General features: G+C 42.7%; 1 protein-coding gene across 4 annotated transcripts in view; it reads right to left on the minus strand.

Annotated features, from left to right (window-relative positions):
• Positions 1-10,604, minus strand: part of NCF4 (neutrophil cytosolic factor 4) — a 36,696-nt gene extending 26,092 nt beyond the window's left edge. For 2 of the 4 annotated variants that reach the window (XM_066996675.1, XM_048048231.2), the window contains exon 1: positions 6,685-7,075. The gene's annotated coding sequence lies outside the window, so the exon portion shown is untranslated. Of the gene's footprint in view, positions 1-6,684; positions 7,076-10,293 lie in introns of those variants that run through there. The other 2 variants (XM_048048230.2, XM_048048229.2) reach the window with 2 other exon arrangements.
• Positions 10,605-10,634: the final 30 nt, after the last annotated feature.

Here is a 10,634-nt window from a genome sequence, read left to right on the forward strand (position 1 = left end):
TGAGAAGTGTGATTTCTGCTGTCTGTATCCCCATAGCTACTAGAAACAGCTAGAAAGGGAATTGGGCACATCACAGCATACAAAATGTCAGGTTAACAAATTCCATCACAACAGCTCAGAGAAACAGACGCTAGCTTTCTCCCACCTTCGTCCTCCCATATCACTAAAAGAACGAAAAAAAGATAAGTCACCAACAGAAAACTATCCAAAGCCACGTAAGGGGACCAAATATGTCCTTCAGAAACATAAACCCCTCTAAAAATAGAGAACAGCTATGCAAGTCACTTGTTTTTACTCATAGCAGTAATAAAAGGTCCTTGTAAAGGATTCGCACAAGCTCTGTGCTGTTACAGTAGCATCTGGTCTCCCCATTGCTGGAGAGAAATGGTGAAGAGGATTTAGAGCATGTGTAACCTGAGAGAGAAATCATCTGTCATTCCCTCACAGGGCATTAGCAAACTTTCTCTCTCCTGAGATAAAGAAGAGCCACTTTCCTTCCCCTGCCTCCCGCGGATACAGCTTTAAGCATTTTTATACTATACATGCCTATGACTAATGTTAATAGTTAGAAAAAAAAAATCCATCTCTATTAAGAAAAGGCAAGGGAAGCCCCATTGAAAAGAGACCATATTCTGTGTGGTACACAGGGTGAACTTGGTAGCAGAGAAGCTGAGTAGCAAACAGATCCTCTCTGTGAAAGAGGATACCCTTGCTCCACCCAAGTGAAACTTTCGTGGGCTGTATTTCTCATGATTAAGATCCAAAGCAACAAAAAAAGACAAAAGGATGCTTCATTATTGAAGATACGGTCTCAAGAAAGGATGCAATATTCAGTTCCTTGCATAAGACCACTATATTGTGTGGTCTCATGCAATCAGTTAATCTGTTGGAGTTTACGTTTTCTGCCCTTTAACAGGAGAAAGTGTTGTTGGAAAACAAAAATCCAAGAGAGTCAGACAAGTAAAGGAAGATATGGAGGTAAACTAGCTCAAAGATTAGTGGGGTTTTCAGTATGACCTGCTACTTGTTTTTCTCTTTCTCAGAGTAGAGGGGAGAAATGTCAGCAGAAGCGCAGAAAAATAGCAGAGATGATACATTTCAAAGAGGCAAAATGCTGCCGAATAGCACATCACTTTCATCTTGCAAGCCTCTGCTTGATCCAAAAGCAAGATATTAACAATCCCTTTACTGAAAATATCTCACTCTTCTTCAAGACAACAGCTTCAGTGTCCCACTGAGATCAAAACTCAAAGTGCCTAGGAGTTACTGCCTGTTACAAATGGCTGTGAAAACACCACAACACAAGCTAAAAGCTCTGTTGCATATCAGTCAAGTCTGTACCACATGCTACATTTGATGCTCCACTTCTAGATTACATTTCTTTTACCTAAACATGAAAGACTCACATTGTTTTGAAAGGTGAGGTGCAAAAAGGCCTAGCAATAATTTATATAAGAGGTGGCCAAAAATATTAACATCCAAGAACAAAATATATGCCCATAATGAGCATCAGTTCAGATGTGAAGAATGCAAAAAGGCACTGTGAGTTTTTATAACATGGTTTAGTCCAATATTATTTTTTTTCAAATAATAGTGTAGATCATGTAAATCATGTAAAACTTTTTCACACTACCTAGGAAAAAATGAAATCCTCCTACATAAGATTATTAACAAGGTGATGAGATTATTAGCAAAAGGAATGTCTAAAAAAGAACTGTAAGAAGTTGTGTTACATTGGTAATGTCAGGGAAGATGTCATTACCCTTTAGGAATATGCTGGAGAGCCTTTCTTTGATAAATTTTCTTCTGAGAAGACAAGAGAATAAGGACGTTACAAAAGATAAACTAGAAATTTCAATTTGATATATAACCAAGGGAGTCCCAGATTCAGCAGAAGAGAGTGCTGCTGGATCAGTAACACCAGTGCAGGTCCATTCATGTGAAAAGTACAGGTAGTAAAACTAGAGATTTTCTTCCTGCAGTCCTCCCTTTAGGCAACCTAAAGAGATAAAGGAGAGAAAGTATAGGAGAATTCAGTGTCTGAGTCTGATTCAATCTGCAAACTACATGGAGATATTTCTTCAGTGCCAGTAAGTTTGTTTTGTGTGCATCTGTATATTAACAACTGAAGTGGGACTGCTGAATTCATTTCATCAGGGTGACTAAAACAATATTACTGAATAATTACTTTTATTTACTGATATTCTCCTTGGCTGGATTGAAATCATGACCTAAACCTGAGAAGACATCCCATTTACCAATTCTGTAAATGGAAGAATTGTTTTTCTAATGAAATATTGACAATAAACAAACAGCTGACTCAACTGTGCTCCTTTTCTGATGTTAGTTATAGACTTTCTTAGCCAGCACTTTCCACTTGAGAGGTTGGCAGGGAAAGCCCAAACTTGCCATTTAAGCATCACTGCTATGGAATTATTTCTACTCAGTTTACCCAGAAATATATAAATCCTTTACAAACTTCTGACTTTTAAATACATCTCACTGTGCACTAGCAACTCTGAAACAAATTATAAAAACGTAAGAGAAAAACAAAAACAAACAAACACCAATAAAAACCAGCAGATTCATTAGTAAATAACTAACAAAATTTGGCTTACCACAGGATTCCAATTGCTAAAACTGAAGTCATATTTCCCCAAAAGCTGTTTTCCCTGATCTAAATGCTTCGACTGCTCTCCTACCAGCAGTCTATTATAAATGGGAATAAGTAATGAAGCCATCTTTCTGCTGTGCTAATTTTCCTAGAATACAACCCCTGTGGTAATAATTACATGGGCTTATCCATCCCAGTGTGAACAACACCAGAGTGTCAGTTATGACAAATGTCTGATACCCACGAGTGTCTTGTAAAGAAAACCAACTGTTTCCATCCTCTTAACCTGGGGTCAGGGTTTCCCACTGGGACTAACAGCTTTTTTTCTCCTGCTGTAAGTATCCATTTGAGCGTTGCTGTAAGGTGTTAGGATGCACAGACCTGCTCTTTCAGCACTAGCTTTTTCTTGTTTGGTAATCTGAGCCTAGCTCTCATTGGGGGTTTACATAGAAACACCTATCACTGGTTTTTATTTGTATTATCTCCTTTGGGTGATACAGCTTATGACATTTCACTTTCTTTTCCACATAATTTGCAATACAAGCTGCGGAATTCCCAAAACTCAATGGTGGCATGGACTATTAGTGACCTACTTCTAGCCTCTGGGGTATCTGTTGTAGCCATTTGCTATTTTCAGCTTTTGAGCCAATTATCAGAGGAGTCGTGTAAAAACAGAACCACTAAAACTGGATCCTAGGAGTACAAACTTCTATCAGGCAAACCAAATAACAGTCCATTGCAAGGACTATTAAGTAGTAATAGAAGCTAAAAAAGCCTGAAGCAGTCTGATGTACTACAACTGGCAGGACAAAATGATAATTAGTATACAAAACAACTGACATTTTCAGTCACAGATTAGTATCGTAAAATATATGTGTACCTGAACAGGAATGCTCATATGCAGCCTAAAGAACACAGATAAGAAGCAAAAAGCAGCATATAAGCAAAAAGTCACAGTAATCAAGGACAGAAGTTTCCTGTTTTTTTATTAGGAAGCAAACATTTTTTTTCCTATGGATACTGTGAGTCATTCTTTTAACTGATGCATTTCTCACATACATTCTGTCTACCTGATCCTTCCACTTTTCACACACGTGGTTATCATAAACTACACCAAGGAAAATAATTTAAGAACTACCACACTGGATCATAAGAAAAGAAAAGGGAGAAGGGGGAAGGGGGGAGGGGGAGGGCGGGGAAGGGGGAAGGGAGAGGGCGGGGGAGGGCAGGGGAGGAAAAAGTTCCTTCTAGCCCAGAATCCTGTTGCTAACCATGGACATATATAAAAGCCTTTGGAACAATGTAAGCAAAAGGCAAACACATTATGAAACTTTTCCCTAATCCTACTCCAAATCCCAACCACTTTTGCTCAGGAACTTCCCAGGCTGGAGGTGGCCTGTATAAATTTGGTAACCTTCACTGGAGCTCTCTTCCACAAATCTGACTATTCCCTTCTTCAACACATTAAAGCTGTCAGCACCACAAAATCCTTGGCAAACAGTTTGCCAGAATACATTTAATAGGTGCTACATCCTTTACTATGTATATGCATCCTTTGAAAAAGTTGCAAATTGTACTCACCAATATGAAAGGTTTAGTGCTCCATTCTCCAGGAGAGATTTGCCCTAAAATTCTGGACAACTTCTAATGTGGGCAATGATATTTCATCTTCCTAATAACTCCCGGTTATGTTACATTAATTAAAACTAATATTCACTCCCACTTCTCCAAAAGACTTTTGGTACAGCATTTCTAGAATCCAGAACCCCAATATTGTATGGTTTATGGTTATATGGAGCAGCTAAAGCATCTCATTTCAGATAAGAAAAACAGCAAGATGACACTTCTTCCTTCCTTTATTTAGAAGTAATATGAAAGAGGACTATATACCAGGGATACTGTAAGAAGGAGCAAGTTTGACAGCAAGAGCAGGAGGAAGAAGCATCCACTTACATCCTAATGTACAAGGAAAACACCAAAGAAAATAATGCCATTGTAAGGATTCCTATGCTGCCTCTAAACTTAGGTGAGGTCTGCTGAACTTTGCTGTAGAGGAAGATGAAACGGTTCCCATATAATGAATGATGACTATAAAATGCTTCAAGATGTTCTGAAATATACAGCAGGCATGCAATATTTGTTTATTTATTTATTTTAAGATTTTAAATGGTTGTGGGAGTTGTTTCCAAATCTAAATACAATGTGGATGGTCACATATGTGTCTTGGACTGCAGAAAATTCAACCAGATTTATCATTCTTGGCTTATATCCTAGGAACAGGTTAGAGACTATAGCAGATATTTTAGAATATTTTACAAGCTCAGATAGCAAAGTAACTCTGTATTATGCTGGGCACCACAGTACCACAAAAATGTCAACAGAACTGTGAGAATACCAAAAACAAACAGGAAAAAAAATATTACAGGTTTAGAGAGACTGATTCATGAGGAAAGATGTAAAACAGGTAATTCTTTATAGAGGCCATAGCCCACCTAACGCAAGGACTGGAGGATGTTATAACTGTAAAATCAAATGGAAGGCATAAACAGTGAAAAAGACAGTACAAAAAGAAGACTAATACAGAAATTTATATGAAAGACTGGTAAGCTAAAAATATAGGAGAAATGTTAACTGGCAACCAAGACACATTTTTTATCAATGAAACCTCTGAATTTTAGAATATGCTTTCAAATAAGGGATGTCATATGGCTTACATGTACTAGACGCAGAAGATAGAAGCAGGATAAGCTTCCTTTTTAAAGTGCCAGTAATGCACATGATGCTAAGACCAAAAATTCATTGGCTGATATGGACTTGAAGCACCTTATTACTCAGATCACAGTTGTTTGTGTGGCAGAAGTGAAAAAAAAGAAGTGAAAATGGATGAGAGTCCCAATTAGCTCCGCAGTGTCTAAGTATCTCAAAGGGGAAGCCCAGTCCTTTTTTTTTCCTGAATGAACCTGACTGAGATGATGACTGCTGTAAGACAAACATCCTTCCTAAATTCTATCACTTCACATGGGTGAACTCTGAGTGATCAGATGCCCTGTTGCCACGATGCTGTGTCTTTCAGCTTCAGCCAGATTTGTACTAATAACCTAGAAGGATCAGATTTTGAATGTATTTTTCTCCCCCCCCCCCCAAAAAAAAAGAGCAAACATTTTAATTAATGTGATACTTGACATCTTGACATATAACACAGACCTCACTATCTGCCCGAGGAGGTCATAAGTCTGCTTCTCTTTGTAAATAAGCATTAGCGGGAATTGAGTAAATGGATAAGAAAGCTATCCTGATTAGTGGAAATCCTTTCTCACGGCTGAATTACACAGAGGAATCATGGCTAGCTCTGCACTTGCTCTCCTTTCACCAGTGGACAAAGGCACTAATTCCAGTGGATCAGACAGAAATGGAAGTCACACTCTGGTGGACAAAAAGACAGTCCTACAATCCATATCCCCTCTAAGCTGCCAAAAGAAGATAAGAGGGAAATATTGCTCTGCCTGCTACCACATGGTAGCACATTTCAAATGTGGCATCCTGCTAATAACCACGAGATGCTGGTATCTCTAAACCAGAATCTAATCGTGGTACTACATCAAAGGTGTATAATATGCGAAAGCGTAATGCAAACTCCACATCACTGAACGTAGCTAACAGCGTACTGTGAATCATACTGCTCCAAAGGCAGCACACCGTTTGTGGACCCACAAGAATCAGTGATTTCACAAGGTAATTAAATACAAAGTCTCACCTTCTCTACGCTAGGGCACAGAGAGTGTTTGTCAAAGCGAGGAAGAAAGGAGGCTACCTGAAATGTAATATCACTTTCCTCACTAACTGTAGCACAAGCAAAAATCGAAGACCACTAAAGGAAATGTAATACAAATATACAGGAGAGAGAATATTAAACTGATTAAATTAACCCTTGTCATATTTGATTCAATAAAGCGTCCCTCTTTTGAAATTATCTAAAACTCCTGAAGAATTTCCAATTTTTCACAGAACTCGGCATCAAAATGATGCTGCCATTAGCAAAATATTTTTAAATATTCTAATCCCATACGTACCTCAATTATCTTTCCTTGCTTCTAGGATCAATTAATCAAGATAGAAAAATCCAATCTCAGTTTTGCAGCACCTGCCTTTCCTGGAAGATAATTTCAGTTGTATCACAACAGCCTTGGTCACTTTTTAACCTACCAGCTGTTGGTTTTGCATCCTGCAACTGAAAAGATATTTTGTTACTTAAGAATATATTCCAGATAAATATGATTCACAGTCCTTTGTAAAATGTTTCCCCTTGCCAGAAAAAAAAAAAAAAAAAGAAAGAAAAAAGAAAAAAAAAACATTAAAGATCAAGAAAAGTGTCCCCAGGTGGATTACAGAGCCGCGAACAGGTCTCAATGGCATTTTTAGCATTGTTACTATTGCTTGATAGAGTAGAAAATAGAAGCATCTTCAAAGGTATGTTTCCCCCAAATATGCAATTCGGCATAAAGAGAATTCATATGCTGAAAAGCTTGCAGTCAACTTATTATGCCTGTATATATTGTAACTCTTCATTTAGAACCCTCCGCCTCTCCTAGGTAAGCTCAGGCTGTAAATTTTTTAGATTTCTTGTCCAGCGAGGCCCAGATCAGAAATTTTGGATGCCCCTGGAAGGATGAACAACCAGCACTACCCAAACGGAGCTCGCTGCTGCCTGCAGGAAGCACCTCCCTGAATACCCTGCGGTAAAGAGGACCACATCTTGACTGTGGCCTATACAAGAAAAAAAAAAAAAAAAGAAAATTAAATTAAAAATAAAAGTATTTCTGGCTTCTGCCAAGGCCACAAGGGAGAGCTGAATGTTGCAGCCTTAGGTGCGGGAGGCAGCTTAGGGCTGTTTCCTCTTGTTTCGAGCAGTGTCTGCCAGAGCTGGAGGGAAAAAAGGACAAACTCCTGAATGTCTTTGCTTTTCTTCTCTCTGATCGGATGGTTGCATCTTCCTGGCCCTTTCCTTCTGAGCAGAGTCCCGTCTCCCAAGCTGAACCTGATTCATCGCGATGGTTCCCTCTGAAGCCGCCTTCGTCTGATGGGAGATGAAGAGCCCTCCTGCCTCTCTCCGTATCAATAAAGTTCCCCCGTCGGTTTGCCGAGGTAATAGGTTTTCACAGCCAGGGGAAGGTGAGTGCCAAGGATTATTAATAGTGTTCCTTGATTACTTAAGGGAAAGATAAATGTGACACCGTCACCAAAATCCCTGAATACCTGATACCACTGAGGAGTGGGTATCACCTGCCGAAAATAGAAGGAGCGAGAGAGGTTATATAAGGGGGATTCCTACCCCGGGATTCACCTCTTTTTGACCACCTCCATATCTAACAACCTGCTCAAGCCTCCTTGGGAGAGATCCGAAAGGTAAGTAGCAAGAAAACCTTCAGACTTCCACAGCCAACGTGGATGCGCCTGCTCCCGGCCGGAGCCCAGGACCTTTGCCTGAAGGGAAATAAATAAGGAAATTCCTCCATCCCTCCGGCCCTAGAGCCCTTCCCACGACCAAAACCCGAGAGACAAAGAGGTGCAAATCTTCCAAACACAGAGGAGTGGCTTCCCGCAGAGAAGACTCCAACCGAGAAGAAAGGGCCATTAGGAGGGGGAAATGGGTGAACGAGTTGAGGGGGAGCGAGGATGAAAAGCAGGGAGAAAGTGAGAAAATGGAAATAACAAAAGAGGAAAGGGAGGGGAGAAAGTGAACGAGAACTCGAGGGCTCGTTGAACAGGATTTACTGAAGTCCTCAGTCATACACCACAGGTAAAAAAAAAAAAAAAAAAAAAAAAAACACTCCAAAACACGTGGCAGAAAGAAAATCGCTCTTTGCTATAAGCGATGGGATGGATTTGCTCTCCTTGATGTGCTCATTAGGAAGATTAAAGAGATGTGCCGCCCTCTTTGCAAAGAACTGCCGGCTTTCTGCTTGTCTGCAGCTTGAACTTTGGCGAGGGGGCTTCTTGCTGTTCATTCAACTGTCCCTGACTCGCTTGCTTTGGGCGAGGGAGGGATTGATTTCTACTTCATTTCCTTGATGGTTTACTTGGTGAGGGTACCAGCGTTCTGGCTCTAGTGGAAGGGGGAGCTGAGCTATACGAAAGCTTCTGTGCAGTCAACTTGGGAATCCACGGTGTCGAATTTGCAAATAGTTCGGGCAGCAAAATTGGCAAAACCTCAGCAAGAAAGAAAAACGCGTCACTCATCTCGGAGGGATGATGGAAAAAAGGCGAAGGGTCGGGCGTGAAGCTGCCGATTCGTGAAACGCCTTTTCTATCAGAATAACATATCAGCCTTGACTAAAGCTTGGAGGTTCAGAGCTTCTAGAAGGCTGCTGGATGTCCTCAAAGCGGGTTTTGTGTTTTTTGGCACCTCTTACTCGTTTCTTTCCACGCTCAGGCCCCTTGCGCGCAGGAGGAGGCTTGTGTTGCTGGCAGGGGCAGCCCTCCAAAATCGATGCGTGGTCAGCACAGCGGGGCTGACACCGAAACACGACTCGCCGGGCGGATGGGCAGCGGCCACCCCTGGTTGTAGGGACCTGAAAGGAGGCGCTGGGGCTCGAAGGGAGAGGGGACATCAGCGAGGGGCTTCCAAGAGGGTCGTAGGAAAGCGAAGAAGGCGTGGAGAGGGAAGCCCGGCTCCTCTGCAGATCGCAGCGATGCTGAGCTTGGCAAAGAGAGGTGGATGAGGATGTCGGGTCAGGCTGGAGTCGTCTCCACTGGAAACAAGAAGGGGCTTTTCTCTCTTCCATCGGTTAAGCAGAAATACAGAGACGCCAGTTACAGAAGATCGTGCAACCAGCACGTTGATATCTCTCATAAAGAGTTATGCATTGATGGGACCGCATTTGACCCGTGTAAAACAGGCTACCGGGTTTAAACCTGGGCTACGCGAGGCTTTCCCAGCCCCATCCTCCCAGCTCAACCCCGCTAAAGGCAGGGCCCCGAGCACAGCCCCGGCCCTGCCCTGTTTTCCCTAGGGAGGTGGACTCTGCTCCCCCATCCATCACCGCTGTTTGTCCTTGGAGAAAACAAAGCCTCTCTTGTATCCTAGGAAATATATAGATATAGGGGGAAGGAAAAAAAAAAAACAAGGAGAGAAGAATGACAGTCCCTCCCACAACGAAGGCTCTCTGTTTAAAAAAGAAAAGGAAGAGGGAAAAAAAAAAAAAGGGACCCCAATGTCACCTCCTCCTCCGTCCTTCTGCGCTCAGTGGCACGCTAATGACTCACCCGTCGGAGCTGAACTTGGGCCGCGGAGAAGAGGCTGGCGGCTCGTACTTTTTTTTTTTAAAAAAAAAAAAAGCGCTGAGGGATTACCGAGGGAAAGCAGAGCTTTCGCAGCAGCCACCTCCTCCTTTCCCAGGCCGCTCTCTCGTTTCAGGACATGGGGCCGGCGCGTTCGTGGGGCCGGGCTGCATCTGCTGAGAGCAGCGCGGGGATGCTGCGGCCACGCTGCCTCCCTCCCACGTCCTTCCTAAAGCCGAGATGCTCTCTCTGAGATGCCCACACTGAGATGCCCACTCTGAGATGCCCACTCTGAGATGCCAATAATGTTCCTGCCGAGCTCTGCCCTACTACAGGGCCCTAAAACCTTGGCTGCCTCAGCCTGCTGGCTCCTGCCCATCCCTCAGCCCGAGTTGCGCTACCTGCCGCGCTTGCTGTGAAACATTGGCACGGGTTTTTGGGGCAAAGCGAAGCCAGAAAACAGGCTGGGCTTCCTCGGGCTTGGTGCCGGCTTTTCCGACGATGCCGGGGAGCTCCCGGTCCCCTCCCGAGGCCCCCGGCGCTGCGCAGGAGCCCGGCACGAGCGCGTTGTCACCTCCCGTCTCGCCTCGCCACATCGTGTCGCGGAAGGCTCTGCAGCATATTGTGCATTACAAACGGGAGCTGTGGGATTCGCAGGGATGTGATAATTAATTCAGCGAGGATGATGCTTAATATGGAGTGGCCCGAAAGAAACGAGGTCTAAAAGGAACGGGTGTGCGGA

This window comes from Anser cygnoides, chromosome 1 (assembly GCF_040182565.1).
Source record: "Anser cygnoides isolate HZ-2024a breed goose chromosome 1, Taihu_goose_T2T_genome, whole genome shotgun sequence".
Taxonomy (NCBI): Eukaryota; Metazoa; Chordata; class Aves; order Anseriformes; family Anatidae; genus Anser; species Anser cygnoides.